The 17,500-nt window shown below is 36.6% G+C and overlaps 1 protein-coding gene across 4 annotated transcripts in view; it reads left to right on the forward strand.

The window, feature by feature from the left end:
* LOC135209700 (scavenger receptor class F member 2-like) overlaps window positions 1-17,500 on the forward strand; it is a 901,938-nt gene that overhangs the window by 50,277 nt on the left and 834,161 nt on the right. For 3 of the 4 annotated variants that reach the window (XM_064242462.1, XM_064242460.1, XM_064242461.1), the window contains exon 2: window positions 7,604-7,672. The exons of the other annotated variant lie outside the window; for it this stretch is intronic. The gene's annotated coding sequence lies outside the window, so the exon portion shown is untranslated. The remainder of the gene's footprint in view (window positions 1-7,603; window positions 7,673-17,500) is intronic. 4 annotated transcript variants of the gene reach the window in all.

A 17,500-nucleotide genomic window follows, 5' to 3' on the forward strand; every position in this document is an offset into this window, starting at 1 on the left:
CTACTTTAAGACCTTGACTAGACACATAAAACCTAGATAAACATGTTCGGTTTTTAAAAAACTCACATTTAGATATTTACTCTGAGATTATTTGTCTTTGTCTCTGTAGCACTAGCTCTAGTTTATGTGAATGTACTTCTAAGGTATTAGAAAGGATTACAAGATCATCCATATAGGCATGTAGGTTATCCCCTAAAAGTCTCCCAAACACTATATTGTAATTGGGGGCGCAAACGTAAGCCGGAGGCATACGTAAAAAATTGATAATGTCCCCTGAGTGTGCTGAAAACGGTGTATGAGGTACAATCACTTAGGTAATGGTATCTGGTAAAAGCATTTAAGTAAGTCCAAGTTGGTGAAAAAAATTTATTCTAACCTAACAGAGATAAGATGTCGTCGGTACATAGCACTGGAAAACTATCGGGAGTCGTTTCCTTGTTTAAGCGACAGAATCTACGCAGATACGCGAAATCCGATCTTTTATGGCATGACATTTGAGGGAAAAATTATATGGGCTTATTTGATTTCCTAATGACTCCTATTACTAACATTTTTCAACTTCGTCATTTATCTCTATTTTGAAATTTCATTGAGAGTCTATGCGAAGGTACGTATATAGCTTTATGTTTGTCCTTAGACCGTATTTTGTTTTCAATGACATCCGTTTTTCTCCCAGAGATCACTCGCTAGTGGAAAAGAAACTTCCTGGTATTCAGGTAGAAGATAAAAAAAAATTCTGCTGAATCACCTCTGCTTGAATGACTTTACGGATATTACTTTAGATAGATTATCAGAGAGATTCATCCACGACTGGTTGGGCGTGATTAAAAATTAGCAACAATAAAAAATGCGATATTTATAACTCCGTATCCACGATATGTATACTTTTAGGGCTTTGTTCGCGGAAATCGTTATATTCAGAGTGTCGGGAAGGATTAAAATTTCATTTCCAGCAAAGTCTTTTTACACGCACTAAGACATTCGAGGGTGCATGCTTCTCGAGATTTTTGCGTGCAAAGTGCGACTGCGGTTGTGGGAGAATTCTGTTGGGTCATTTGAACAATGTTACGATTTATGAGACAAATGTATAGTTCCTTTATATAAGTTATTATTTGATTAACTGTCTCATTTTTGTTCAAACGGATTTTAATATGTTTGAAGGTTATAGGATTTTCCTTTGATAAACACGCCTTATTTTGCAGGATGTAAGATAATATTTTGTATACCCCCTAGATGGATCTTACAATTACACTAGATACAGATCAATGTTTTTTATAACTATAGAGGTATCTGTAAGCGCTCGCTTATCCGGACTTCTCATTAGGGAAGTTCGAACAACAGCGGTGAGTCCGTAAATACAGGATATTACGTCTACTAAAGAAATAAACAAGATATTCTAATTTTTACGGCGCGTACAGTCGGCTTATCCACCAATACTTATAATAACTTACGTATTAAAAAAAAACGGAAAACAAAATGCTCTGATTACTTTATACGGTCGTGTGTTTCATAGGAAAAAAATCCTTTTTAATTCAAAAAGATATCGGTATGTATGAACCAACATCGCTTTTCCCCACTCTGCTAGAGTCGCTTATTGTATGGAATTTGCTATGCTTTGAACACTTCGGCAGTTTTTGACTGACCTTGACCGCTTGACTAGGTGACACAGTCACCGAGTTTGCTTGTTTGATTCTGAACGGGCTACTGTTTCTATTTCTTTTTGTAATATTTCTCTTTATTACCATCGGCAACGTATTGTGTGTTTTAGCATTATGTTGCTGGTTACGTATAAAGCAATGAAATTGAGACGAACTATTAGGAACTGGTGGTGAGCTGATTAACTAATCAAGGACAAGTTATCACTACTGCATTCAATATTAACTGTTTGTACTTCATTCTTTGCTAAAATTTGAAATAGTGAGGGATCCTGGTCAGCGCATTTAGCCTGATGAAAGTTTTTTACAGACATGTTATTCCTTGCAATCCAGCCATATTTTTAAAGTTAAGTTGAGTCATTGAGGTTCGATATTTATATAACTAAAAAAAACTCAAGGCTAAAACTGCGATCGGGACTTTGCAAAGGAGCATTTATTGTCATGACCCGAAATAGTGTTACCTCTAATTTATATAGATTTGTACGGGTGTTCCACTTGTTTTTTGTGTGTTTTCTAATCACTACGGTGCTTAACGACCCTATCCATGCATCTGTATAAATACAGACGTCCACTGCGTAAACGCATATCACTGTTTAATATGATTTGTTACGTAAGGGATTAATAATCACCCAAAATGAATAAAATTAACATAGTATATGATTATGATATTTCAGTAGAACTTCTGGAAACAGACACTCAAAGATAAAAACTCGCAGTAGCAATATCTCAATGATGTAGATAATTTCTGTAAAAAAAATAAGATTAAGAATGTCTCGTAACTTCAGCCACAGGAATAACGAAATTCGACCTGCAAAGGAAACACTCAAAGTTACTCCAAATGAATAAAAAAATTGTACTTAGCTTGCTTTTGTGGGAAGTCACGGTGTTCCGATAACGACACACGGCCTTGGTCCTCCTTCTCTATTTAGCGGACGACCTGGTTTGGCTTCAGTTTCCCCCGTGCGCGTTGTTTCGATGATTCGAGCCCTTGAAAGATCCGATGCTGCAGACGCGTTCGGTTTGTTTCTTGGAGTGCCGGAAACGCTCACTAACGATGTTTTCTTGAATGATTCTAACGAGAGATGAAGCTTGCGTTGTCGTAGGAAAAAGGACACGTCGGTTTTTTGTTTTCTTGAAGTTATTCACTAACGATGATACTAAGTTGGTTGAAGAATCTGTTGCTTTCGTCGTCGTTGAAGAGTTCTTATTGTTTTCTGAAGTCGCTCACTAACGGATGATTACTAATGTTGCTTGAAGAATCTGCTGCTTTTCGTCGTCGTTGACTTTCTTATGATACATGATTTATTATTCTGGTTTTTCTTCATAGGACGTTGTAGAGTTCTTCTGGTACGCTGGCCACCAATATTAGGGCTTGTGCCTTGTATGATAAGGCGCCCTATGAGGTAATGTTAGACTAGCGATAATATTACGCTAAGTCGGTTGGTATTGCACTTCCATCTTCAATGGAGTGTCTGGGGTTTGTAGATCATTACGAAGTCGGTATTATCTTGTTGGTTATGACGACGATGTGTTAAACTCATGGTGAGGAGGTTCTTGTAGAAAACACTAAGTATGAAAAATTATATATTCTTCTGAAGTTTTACATGGTGAAGATCAGATATGATTGTACAAGTCTTCTAATAACGATAGCTTGATCGCTTCTGCAATGATGATGGCTAATCCTATTCCCTCTACATGATAAAGCTTAGGTAAAGAGGTACAGGTCTTCTAATGACGATAGCTAACTCTGTTCTCCTGTCTACCATCTCTGTTACAAGTTATGAAGGAACAGACAGTAGTTCGAACATATGAACATACATACAAATGACATAGTTTCATACGAACACACAATCAAATGAGACACGCTACAGATCACGTAGGCCGTTTGAATTATAGGTCGGGGTAGTTGTCTCAAGCAGGGAGCTTGGACTGTTTTTCAAAACAAAATGAATGACCACAGATGACGGCATGTTATCTTAGCCTACATACTTATTGTATACGTCATCTTTAGCGTCTCCAGTCTGATCACATTCCTGCAAGCAATCTTTTATATATATGGACTAACATTCCATATTTTTATTATGTAAACACTTACATATATATATTAATATATATATATTATATATATATATATATATATATCGTGTGTGTGTGTGTGTGTGTGTGTGTGAGAGAGAGAGAGAGAGAGTCTGATCACATCACCGTGATTCATATATACGCATTAAGCCACAAATGTCCTTTAATATCTAATTCGATCTACTTAACAATTGATGTATTTTCATATATGTTATCTGAAGAAAGGGAAATTTTTAGTTGATAATAATTTCGTCGGCTCCCGGGCGCGAACCTAGGAACCAAGAAATCAGGACGTACAGTGAAGGCTTTTAACCAGAAGCTACCACGATGTTATAAGTTAACGAACCGCCTCTCACCTACAAATCCCTGTTGCGCTCAGGTATTCGTTGTTTTGGAGTCGGTATCAACCCTCCTCGACCTTGACAACTGTGTAGTGCTTTTGTCGTATGCACGGTCCAGATAGTTGTATCTAGAACGTGGTCGTACGTAGTCAATTTATTGAGTCCGATCACATCACCGTGATTCATATATATATATTATATATATATATATATATATATATATATATATATATATATCTACCATGTTGATATCAAATACTCTGACTTTTCTATCTTGGGCCAAAGAAGCCACTCACGCGAACTGCCCATTCTTGAGTCATTATACATTAAGCTATTGGCACCGGGATTGAACTCGCGCAGCACTTCTGTGCCCTTGTATTTGACGTGAGCATTTTTTTTTTTTTTTTTCGTGGCACTGCCTTCCCTCCTTTCTCGCCATTCAGCTGTCATCTTCTGACAGAACAGGGGCTTTTTTTAATACTGTCATTAACTTTTTATTATTATTTTCTTTTTGGTACAATTGTAATTAGTAGGGACTTTTTAATAGCGAATTGTTGCTTTTATATGCTTTAATTATGTGTTATGTATTTTAACTCGTTTGTCCGATTTATTTCAACTCTGATAATGTAACTAATTTACTAGTTACGAAACGCGTTGGCAAATGAAGGAATCATTCCTGCCAACTAAGTTGTCTCCTTGTCACCTGTTCTTCATATTATATATACTAGCAAACTTACCCAATAAAATACGGGTGCAGAAGTGAAAAATTTATATGTACTATTTGTTCAGCAATATTAAAATAAGGGCGATTTTTATACATACCTACTACAGAACCTCTTTGTACACAATATTCAGTTTGTCCACAACTTAATTTCAAGTTGGCAGAGTCATTTGCTCTGCTCATTGCCACATACAGTTGGCCATGCATGAACATGGGTGACAGCAGAAACACACCAACACGATCCAAAGTCTGGCCCTGCGACTTGTTTGCAGTGAATGAGAAGGCCAGGTTGATGGGAAACTGCCTGCGCCGTAACTGGAACGGAAACTGGTTGTCCGAGCTGAATCAGAGGAATCCGGGGGATGAACAGACATTTGCCGGTTTGAGGGCCCGTTGCTATCACTGCTTCGAGGACGTGGGAGTTTAGCTCCATAACGGTGTACCTCGTTCTGTTGCAATGTCCTTTGGCAGGATCGAAATTCCGAAGCAACATTACCGGGCAGTACTTCTTCAACTTTATTTTGTGCACTGGCAGTCCTGATGGATTTAAGTTATTCAAAAAATCTTGCGGATATTGATGATAATTATCATCTTCTGTTGTGTCCGAGCTGAAATATTCGCGACTTTCTCCGGGGAAGTTGTACAGAAATTATGTATGAAAAATCGTAAAGTAACTAAGTCTACGGGAATAACCAGCCTCGTTTCACGGCCAAAAACAGCTCCGTTTCAGGGAATCCCTTCTCACCCCCACCCCCTACAAAGGAGGGGGGTAGGTAGGATGAAACCCCATTACAAACCATCTTAGGGGTCCCCACCATAACCCAGCCAAGTTTCATGCCCATCTGACCAGCCGTTTGGCCGTGATTGAATGACAGACAGACAGACAGACATTCTGCCCATTATAGTATATATAATCTATATGGTATATATATATATATATAATAATATATATATTATATATTATATATATATATATAAAGATGTGTGTGTTTGTGTCATATCTGTATATACATATATAAACATTCGAACACCGTTTGGTACGTACACTTGTAGGAAGGACTTTATATATAAAATCTTTCATATAGAACACCGAACAATGCAATTGCTGATGGCGTTGCACTGGTTGAGGAGCGCGAGGATGTGTCCGTTTTCAGAGGCTTTAGATTTGACAGGGGGGATTATCGTAGATCCCGTGGACTCGGTTGTGGCTCAGAGCTCTTGAATACCTTCTGTGACAGCCTGCAAACACACACACACACACACACACACACACACACACACACACACACACACACCACTTCCATTTAGTTGATTTTAATAAATTACTCTTCCAATTTTATGTTGGGTGCTTGCAGTGGGATTTATCTCCTTTCTCAGAATTTTCCTTCGGGTTCATATTTACCATTTTGCTTTTGCCCGTGTTGATGAATTTGTTTACGCAGTAAGATTGTTCTCATATTTTATCAGACTCCCATAAATTGTATATACCTGTGTACATTCACAGACGCACTTTACACACGCACGCCCACACGCACGCCCACACACACACACACACACACACACACACACACATACATATATATATATATATATATATGTGTGTGTGTGTGTGTGTGTGTGTCTGTATATACATATACATTTATATATAATGTACATGTCTAATGTCTATGTAGATATTTATATGCTAAACTCATTTTCCATGTCCTAAGAATATTTAAGTCACGCAAAGCCGTCCACAACATTTATATTAAGAATTCTTGGCGACAGCTTCGGTATTTCATTTCGAATGATCAACTGATGATAGCCAGAGTCCCAATAAAAATAAAAATAAAAATATAACCATAAAAACGTGTAACTCTCGGTAAAGTAAATTGATTGCTTTGCGTCCGAAAATGTTACCGGAATTACTACCGTTGTCTCTAAGGCACAGAGAATTATGAATATTTAGTGATTAGTGTCGTGGCATGCCACTCAGATGTTACAGGTTCGCGTCTCCACCAGGGCGATGAAAAATCACTGGCTCTGTTGTCATGATTAGTTACTCCTGCATTGTGGGGTCTGCGGTGGGAGGTTGAAATCAGCATTCTTTGGAGGCTTGAATTTCAAGTCAGTGGCCCCTTTGGTGTGCTTGTTCCTTGTGAATAAATTACATCTACGGAAATAATGATAATATAAGTACAGTACGTCTGTGAAACCCCTTAAAGAAAATGTAAATACGGGGTTACAAAGATATTTAAAAGAATAACAGTTCCCAGCTAATTTTAGCAGCATCCGTTGTATAAGAGCAATTTTTGGTACACACCAATTCCCTTGTCATTGTGTTCCGTATGTGGAGATATGGTAGTTTGTTATTTCCTCTACTGATTGAATCTCTTTGATCGGTCGTTTCTCTTATGTGGACTTTCAGACTTGTTTACCAGTTTAAGGCCTATCCCCCGTAGGGGTGTAGTGCCGTCAGTGCACCCCATGAGGTGCACTTTGGGCATTACTTGTGGTTTTTTGCAGCGTGCACCGTCTCTTGCATCTTTCAAACCGTTTGCTGGCAATGGCCTTTTCAGCGCTTAATAACCTCATAGGTCCCAGTACTTTAGCCCTTGGCCAAAATTCTATATTCAGTTCAATTCTATAAGGTCTATGCTCGTGTGTGTATGTGTGTGTGAGTGTGTGTGTGGATTCTGACCTTCTGATAAGGTAAGATTTAATGACACTCCCTTTTTCCGAGCAGAATTACCGTACTTATTTTTATTATACATATTGTTGACTTTTTCATGATAAGAATGAATTCTGATTTTTTTCTTCCTTTCCCACAGGTAAGACTCTGAAATACAAGAATCCAAAGTCTGATTATTGCAGTTGGATGTCCTACATTATTGGAAAAGGTAGGCCTATTTCTCCTAGTAGCTATTCTTAAGATGAGTGCCCCTTACTGTCAACATACCTGTTTTGTGAGGTGTTATTCATTAGATATTCTAGACCTCTGTTGGTAAATCTCTCTCTCTCTCTCTCTCTCTCTCTCTCTCTCTCTCTCTCTCTCTCTCTCTCTCTGGCTTATTTAGTCCGTCGTTTAGTAGCTGCTATTTACGAATAGTATTAAATACTTCATAAATAGCCCGTGTAGACTTTCCAGCTTAAATTTGTTTTTCTGTTTGTTGACTTTGCTAGAAGACGTACCTGCCTTCCTCGACATCGCCGAAGCGTTTTAGTAATTATTATCACAAACATCTGATGGTTTTAGGCCTAAGTTGGACCCAGTTTTGAGTCTTCATCGTCATTAACAATTGATACCGCCTTGAAGGTCCCGTTAGGCTTAACGTGGAGTTGATTTTTCTTCCACGTTCTAGGTTTTTGGGACATCCGGTGTAGAATTTTATTTATTTATTTTCCGTTTCGTTTACTGAATTTTTTTTCTACTTTCATTTGCGGTAATGGAAAGGTCGTATTGGAGGCGATGTAAAAAAATATTGTTTTGTCATATCTTCGCTGTAGATAACTTAGTTTTCCGAAATGTAGCTTGTGTATTTATGTATAATTAAACTCTTATGTTTTTGGGAGTCTATGTACAGTAGATGTAAATAGATGACAGTATTAATAGCCAGGTATTCAGTATATTTGCCGCGTGAAGAGCAAAAGTGTCTCCATGTTTTGTATAGATATATATATATATATATATATATATATATATATATAATATATATATGATATATATATATATTATATATATATATATATATATAGATATAGATATATATATATATATACTATATATGTATATATATATATAAAGTGAAGTGTTGGGTGGCAAATTTTATTTCGTAATGTATCTTAGAAGAGGTGGAGTATTTTTCATTTTTTATTGAGTTTTATTTTGCAATGCTCTCTTAGATGAAGTGGAGTTTTTTTTTATTTGTTAGACGAGTTTATTTCGTAGTGTTATTTTAGATGAAGTGAAGTATTTTTCATTTCCTATTGAGATTTTATTTCGCAGTGCTATCTTAGATGGGATGGAGTATTTTTCATTTCTTACTGTTAGCAATAGCAAGCGAGTTGGGTCATTTCCGTGGGGCTGTAAACCAACCAGATTTTACTTTTCCGTATTCTTCAAGAGCAGGAAAGGAAGAACGCTTTCTGGTTACGATGGACATTGGAGGATTGTTTCTGACTTATAAAGAACATAATATATTTTTGACAGATCAGATCAACGCCAAAAAACGTCTGGTTTACAGCCCCTCTCTCCAATTAAAGAGTGCTTGTTCTGACGATTGCTTGCAAGACATTGGTAGTTTTGTATTACTCCTTACCATTTGTACTCCCGTAGGGGAGTAGTAGTGCCGTCATCACGGGGTGCACTGTAGGCATTACTAATGATTTCATAGAGCAGATGCGAGGTTTTCCTCCTGTTACACCTTCCAAACTTACTTACTCTCAATTTCCTTTCCAGCAAGAGGAGCCACGTGCACGACGAGATGGAACGGCTGCTCCTCGTCTGGATAAATGACAAACAAATCGCTGGCGATACACCTCATAGGTCCCAGTGCTTGAATCGTAGCAGTAGACTTTGCTTCAGTCACCTGCTGCGATATTGCAGTCCCTTCCAGCCCCAGTTTCAAATCTTTTAAAAGTTTCCTTTGAAGACTTAAGTTTGGTTGGTCGTTTCCTAATAAGTCTAGGCGCCATTCTCTTGTCTCATTCTCTTCTCTTCTTTATTTTCAGTCTGCTATTTCGGGCGGTGATTGCATACATTCTGCTGTGGTTGAACCTCCAATATTATATATATTGGTTAGCTCCTCGCTCCCTTTAGTTATTTATTTATTATTATTTTCTTATTTTATAAATAAAACCTTGTCAGTAACCCTTGCTTAAGTGTAGATTAATGTTAAATTTTTTCTTTCTTTCTTTTTTTTTTTTTTTTTTTTACTGTAACGTGTCTTTTAACTTATTGTGTGTTTTAAATATGGTTTCCTGTTGAGTTGACTTATAGATAACTATTATTTTTAATTTTGTAATTTTTTTAACGTTTTTGAAAATTATTTTATTTATATATCTATTGTAGAATTCCTTGAGGATGCAGTAATGCATTGCGAAACGTCGGAATAAATGTCATAATGTCAAATCCCTGTGTGTTCCCGCCTGCCTTCATCTGCTTGTTATGACTCTGCCGAGTGGCCTCTGCTTATTTTGGATATATATATATATATATATATATATATATATATATATATATATATATATATATATATATATATAAACCACTGAGGTTGGCTGCATTAATTTTTGTGGAGACTGGATTCCGCAGGTTAGCGCGCTTTAAGTGAAGTCTGTATCGCTTTGAAAAATGTTAGTAAATAATCTTCATTTGTCCAGTCATCGTAAAAATATGACGATTGGAACTAAGAAGTGACTGCCTCTTGCAATGATTAATTAAAATTATATTTTCTAGCAAAGCATATCGGAAAGATTAAAAGTGCAGCAGTCTTTAAAATTAAGATATCACTTACATCCTGAGATCCAAAGTGATAAATTCTCAAAATTTCCCTTAAACGGAAACCATATGTTGTTCCAAGTTTCAATATCTTGTTACAGCCAAGCTATAACTCAGCATCGCTAGAAAGAGATGTCTGAATCAAATGAAGCACTTCCCTTTATAGACAGAGAGAGAGAGAGAGAGAGGTTCCATGGAAATTTTGTTACTATCTGCCATTTCATCTTTTACTTTTTCCAGACCCACTTTGAGCATAAGCTCGAAAACTGACTTTTGTAGGAATTGATTAAGAGGTAACCAAGAATGTAATAATTCGCAATTACTGAAAAGAAATGAAATCTAGGGTCTTAGTCAAGACCTAATACATGGGAAAATTGGAAACTGTAACTGACGAATAAATGGGGTCGTCTGTTGAACCGAATGAGAACCATGATGATATTGAGGAAGGGGGAATTTTGGAAAGAAAGATTAGACAGATAGCAAAGATATTTGGGGTTAGAGGCTAAGAAACTGAATTTGTGAAACTCATTAGTTATGTAATTTGGAATTGCTAGGAATAAAAGTGTTAAGAAAGTAAAGGTACGAATACGTTGGGTAACGCTTTTGAAGGAATTCTGAGCCTTGAGAGAGTAATCGTATAAAACAAACTTTAAAGTATAAATCTTTTAGCTTTAAAAGGAAAAGAAAATGCGTGGTTTATAGTTGATAAAGTATTTAACCCCAAGAAATTGCGAGGGCTGCTGTGTAGACGGTAAACGGAATCAAGAAACTGGAAGGATTCTAGTGCAGAACTTTGACATGAAGAATTTTATTTCGTTTTCAGATGAAAAAAATAAGAGGAAGTGATGGAAAATTGTATTTATAAAGAAGAAATGAAATGAAATGAAAGTGACTAAATCAGAGAAGCTGAAGAAAGAAAAGGTGTGAAAGGCAGCTATAGGGGGGCCGGGGTGGGGTGAGGTGGTTCCCGGGGGGGAGGGGGGGCCAACGTAGAGGGAAGATGCCAGCTGCAATTGCTGAAGCCCATTTCAATTAGGCGCGTGAATAAAGGATCGGGCATCCGGGACCCTCAGTCTTTGGATAGGGAGTTCGCTTCACTATGCCGGCGGCTGCTATGATGAATAGACGGGTTATATCGCTTTAAAGGCCCAGGCTTTACTCCATTGACTAGTTCACGAATTAGACAACGCTCTGGACTTTGTTTAATTCATTTAAATCTATTTCCCTCTTTGCTGGACTTTCTTCTTTTTTTTTTTTTTTTAATAAATTCTTAAAGCTTATAACTGTATGTTTTAAAAATACGAATATATTGGGCGTTTTTCGTTTTGGTAGGAACAGCTATAAGATTAGGTACATATGTACACTGTACAGCACATTGATTTGTGTGTGTGTGTGTGTGTGTGTGTGTGTGGCTTAGAGGTGAGATACAGGCTGAATTTTATCTTAATATCCACGCCAAAACAAAACACACGCATATATATATATATATATATATATATATATATATATATATATATAGTATATAAGTCATATCACATTTCCAGGCAAATCTATTATCGAGAAAAATTCCCCTTCGGTTAAGCATATATGAAAATATAATTAATCCGAGGTTAGAGCGAATTAGATATTAAAGGACATTGTAGCTCGATATATATATATATATATATATTATAATTATATTCTATATAGTATATAGATAGAATAGATATAAAGTTATATGCCACGAAGGGAGAATAAACAACGGAGTATCCGCGAGATCTTTCGACGTTAAAACGTCCTTTACTAAGTAGAGGGACGTTTGAACGTCGAAAAATCTCGCGGATACTCCGTTGTTTATTTTCCCTTCGTGGCATATAACTTTATTTATGGATCTATCACGTTCCTAACTTTCGTGATTCAGTTATACACACACACACATATATATAATATATAGTATATATAGTAATCTATATATATATATATATATATATATATTATATATATATATAGCGTGTGTATGTGTGTCTGCACTCCGCGCTCGTGCTCGTGCGTGTGTATGTGGATAAAATATATTTCTTCACCAGATTGATGTGCATTATTAAAAGCTGAATTATATATATATATATATATATATATATATATATATATATAATATATATATATATATATAGTATATTTGTGTGTGTGCATGTAGGCAGATACGTGTCTTGCTAACTTGATTCCAAGCAAGGGAGCTGGGTTGGAGAGAGAGAGAGAGAGAGAGAGAGAGAGAGAGAGAGAATAATTGCAAACCGGCTTGTGGAGTGGTATGGACGGAGGGCACAGCACCTGAGCTTAAAGCTCGGGCGAGCGGTTTTGATTAAAAACAAAATCGCAGAAACGAATAGATTGACTGAGAGGGAATGTCAGCTAGGGGAAAAAGTTCGGTTGTTGATGATGAGGGGTGGTGAGGGGGGGGGGGTGTAGTGAGGGGAGAGGATTATGGCGTCATTGTGCAGTGGATTTGGTTTTTTGGGGTGTGGGGGGGGGGGGGGAATCCGTTGGGAATTGGTCGAGGGGTGGGCGTCTCCAGAGGGGGAGCAAGTAGAATGAGGTAACCAGAGGTGTTGATTTAGAGTGGTTTGCATTTGAGTAGATGAGAGAGAGAGAGAGAGGACGAGAGAGAGAGAGGAGAGACTATATGAAAAGCATTCATTGCTAGTTTTCGTTTTCACTTGGAGGTTATATATTTATATATTTATATTTAGTTCAGTCGCCTGTGCGGTTAGATTAGATATAACAAAATACATATAAAAAAACATACATTTTTTCTTTACTGTATGTGCAGTGTTTCTGTCTTCTTTCTGCTCTTATAGTTACTCTGAGGTCTTGAAGGAATAAACAAATATTGCTGCCACTGACCCATGGCCTTCTTACTCCTAGATATAGGCCAGCACAGCCAAATGTTAATTGAAAAACACGGAGTTCAAAGTGGAAAAAAACAAATTTCAGGTGTCTCACACACACACACACAGTCAAACTACAGACACTTTCCTATACTAATATATATATATATATATATATATCTATATAGTATATATATATATATATATATATATATATATAATATATATTAATTATTCTATATAGATATATATATTATATTATAATATGATATATATATATATCTAATATATATATATATAATATATATATATATATCTAGATATAATATAATAATTATATAGTAATTTCGTGCTTTATCACTATTCACGTTTCTTCTTAGAATTGTTGCTCTAGAGATTAATAACCTTCCGATTCTCAAGCAAGCCATTATATGCATGTACAATCCAATCAGTGAACATATATGAAGGAGAGAGGAGAAAACGGGCGAATGAAGGAAAGAAATCTCGGAGGGAGAGATAGAGAGAGGAACAATGAGTGATGAGAGAGTGAGAGACTGGGTGGGGGAATGGGGAGAACCAGGGTAGGCAGTTTTCGAATTTTATTAATTGGTGGTTTAACGTATGAAGAGGAAACAAGAGGAGGGAAAAATGAACACCAGAAGTTGGGGGACGGTTGGGGAAGGCTGGAAGTGTGAGGGGAAGGGCCCCCTTTTTTTCTTGCTTATGTAGGATGAAAGAGGCGTGAAATAGGAAACGGGATTAGTGTTATTATTTCTCGATGATGAATGACTCCGTCTAAATACAGGGAGACGGGGACGATGGAAATGGAAACCAAACATGTTTTTATTATTTTTGTTTGTTTTTTATTTTTTATTTTTTTTATTTTTTTACGCAGTGCGCGCACTGATTTTAGGGAGGCTGTTGTGTGAAGTGTTTGCTCTTCGTCGTGGATTGTTTGTAAAGCATTTATATATATGTTTCCTTTGTTACGCTGTACTGAAGGCTGGAAATAGTATATTCATAGCCCTGCAGGGATATAATATATATAATATATATATCTATATATATTATATATATATAATATTATATAAAGCTGATGCCACGGAGGAAAATTAAAAGACGAGAATTGCCAAGATCTTTTCATTTTCCTTCGTGGCATCAGCTTTATTTATACATAGCATCACGTTTTATATATTTCGTGATCAGTTATTCTATATATATATATATATATATATATATATATATATATATATATATATATATAAATATCAAACTCCATTTTCGTCCTGCTTAGCAAAGTACGAGAAGTGAAAGGGCCACGCAGCTGTACTCCATTGTTTGACTTTCCTTCGTGGATTTGTCTTTATTGACATATTCATTACGTTCCATATTTCGTGATTCAGATTACACACACACACACACACACACACACACACATATATATAGTATATATACTATATATATATATATATATATATATATGTATGTATTTGTGTATGTATGTATGTATGTATGTATATATATATACTATATATGCTTGTGTGATTGTGTGTGTGTGCTTGTGCTTGTGCTTGTATGTTACATTTTTCAGATGTAAGATTTATCTAAGACGTATATATTTATGTTTGTAGATGGAAGAGACTCGTTAAAAACGGCGACCCCGAATAGGGATAAAGCTGGGAAGAAGAAGAAGTATATATTTATGTTTGTACAATTTTGTTCACCCTGTTAATGATTCTGTCTTGTAGTTTTCAATTATTTAGTTGTTTAGTCCATAACATTGTATAGTATATACATATTTCAATCTGTCCATTACTCGGATGATTAGTTTGAACTCATGATGTCCAGAAGACTGTATGGCAGTGCGGGTATTTTACTAAATGCTCATGTCAGAACCTTTATTTTATTTTTCATGTGTATGTTAAGGAGGGAATATTCAGTTTTATCCGAGAGTTGTTTTTTGAAACGAAGTACGATGAACTTTGTGGTAATAATGCCCGAACCACAGTTAGCTATATCAGACATTATGTGACGTCAATTTTTATTTATATTCCTTATGCTAAAGTTGGATAATTTCCTTTGTTCGATTGCTGTTAATATTATTGTTTTCGCGAAAAGACTTTTATATGCAATTGGTGGTTTAAAAAAAAAAAAAAAAGTCACAAAATATTCCGTGGGAAACACGATCAGAAGGCAAAGGAAAAAGAGACTTGACTGTTTTAGTGAAAGAAAAGGCAAACAGTGAAATACCCATTTCCTCTTCTCGTTGTTACCTGTTAATGGCTGCTACTGATTTTCATTTTCGGGGATTAATGTTAATAACTCTAAAGCGCCAGACAGCAGGATTTTGCCGAGTCACTGTTTTGCGGTTAATTGACATGAGTGCAAAATTCCCGATGATCTGGCACAAAATTTCCACGTAGGATTAGTGCCGAAAGTGCGCCTCATGCGGTGCACAGTAGGCATTTACTAACGGGCGTTTGCAGCGTCTCTTCGGATTCTAGCTGCATCCTGTTTTTAGCCTTTTACTTTACCTGCATTATCCCCCGTAGGGGGCGGGGTAGTGCCTTCAGTGTGCCTCATTCGGTGCAATGTAGACATTACTTTAAGGTGCTTTGCAGCGTCTCTATGGCCCCTAGTTTCAACTACTTTCCTTCCTTTTACTCTACCTCCGTTCATATTCCTTTTCTTCAATCTTACTGTCCACCCTCTCCTGACGATTGTTTCATAGTGCAACCGCGAGGTTTTTTCCCTTTAACACCTTTCAAACCTTTTACTCTCAATTTCCGTTGCAGTGCTGAATGGCCTTAGTTGCTTCAGTGCTTGGCATAATGCCAAAATTCTATCGAGATCAAATCAAAACCTGCATTTCCGCTTTATTTCGTCCTAATGCCACCTTTAGATCCTTGTACTTCATCTCCTCTGTTATCTGGATCTCTTACCTTGCTGTCCAACTACTCAAACTCCCTATTATCCCTGTTTGAAGGTCTGAAAGTTTCCCAGTGCTTGGATTGACAGCCTAAATCATGGCCCATCAAACTTACAAGTTTCATCTAGCTGCGATTTTTTTTTTTTTTTTTTTTTTTTTTTTTTTTTTTGTTTTTTTTTTTTTTTTTTTTTTTTTTTAGGAAATGAGGGCTTTCATATTACATATGGCTCATAAATGAAAGTGTGATTTAACATATACTAAAGACCAAACAGCGCTCGGTTTCATTAATCAGTTTTGCCGTTGTATTTTGTTCTTATGTTATCGGTAAAATTTGTTTTCATCGTTGTTTTTATCTTTTTACCGGTTACGTTACACTCCTCTCCAGCCTTCATTTTGTATCTCTGCCACTTGACACCGTGGGGTGTAGTGCCCCATTCCATCAGTTTTCCCTTCTGCCTTACATCTGCCATTTCCCCCAGGGTATCGTTAATTGATTCTAACCGCTCTCGAACTACGTGCTGGGGCGAACGAAGCCGCCTTTAGTTATCGTTGGGAAAAAACCTTTTGAATGGCCATCTGTCTAACCCACTGCTGGAACTGCTGTTGTGCTGAATGGTGCATAAGTGCGGTGAAAAGTATGTAAGTGATTTCGTTATAAAAAAAAAAAAAAAAAAAAAAAAAAAAAAAAAAAAAAAAAAAAAAAAAAAAGGCGAAAAGAGGTTGAAGAAGTTGATTGTAGCCGAATGGATTGCCGTAAAAAGAGGGACCTGTCGATGTGGGTCGGGAGGAGGAAAAGAAAAACGTAAATGGATTGGCTACACGTGTGTGGGATAAACACTTTTGAAGTTGCTGCCCAGAAAGTAGCTTTAGTTGAAAGGGTACAAACGATAACAATCTTTTATAATGAACAAAGATAAAAGTAAACGCGCTGCGTAAACTCAGTGGGAGCTGGAAACGAGAGCAAGGGGATGGGGGGTGTGGGGGGGGGGGGGAAGCATGTGGTGTAAACTCGAGCAGATACGATAGACCCACCTTCTGTAGTTGTAGCTGGAAGAAATCGCCACTGAACCGACCAAGATGGCTGGTTTTCGCAAAACAAGAGGCTGGTCAATTTAAAGTATTTACGGAATCAAAGACAAAACCTTGGTGGGTGGGTAAGTATGGTCCGAGTTATTAATCTCTCGTTAGGCAACCGAGTATGAAATAATTCAGTCCGTAAGTGATATTGGCGGACGTTGCCCATGTCACAAAAAGGATGCTGAAATTGTGTTCCTTCCGTCTTTTTCTCCTTGAAAATAGTAATCATTTTGACTTCGTAGAATGTGTATATTAGAATGAGAATGGAGCAGATTCCAACCGTGTTATAATGTGTGTGTATATATATATATATATATATATATATATATATATATATATATATATATATATATATTAT

This window comes from Macrobrachium nipponense, chromosome 38 (genome assembly GCF_015104395.2).
Source record: "Macrobrachium nipponense isolate FS-2020 chromosome 38, ASM1510439v2, whole genome shotgun sequence".
In the NCBI taxonomy this organism is placed as follows: domain Eukaryota; kingdom Metazoa; phylum Arthropoda; class Malacostraca; order Decapoda; family Palaemonidae; genus Macrobrachium; species Macrobrachium nipponense.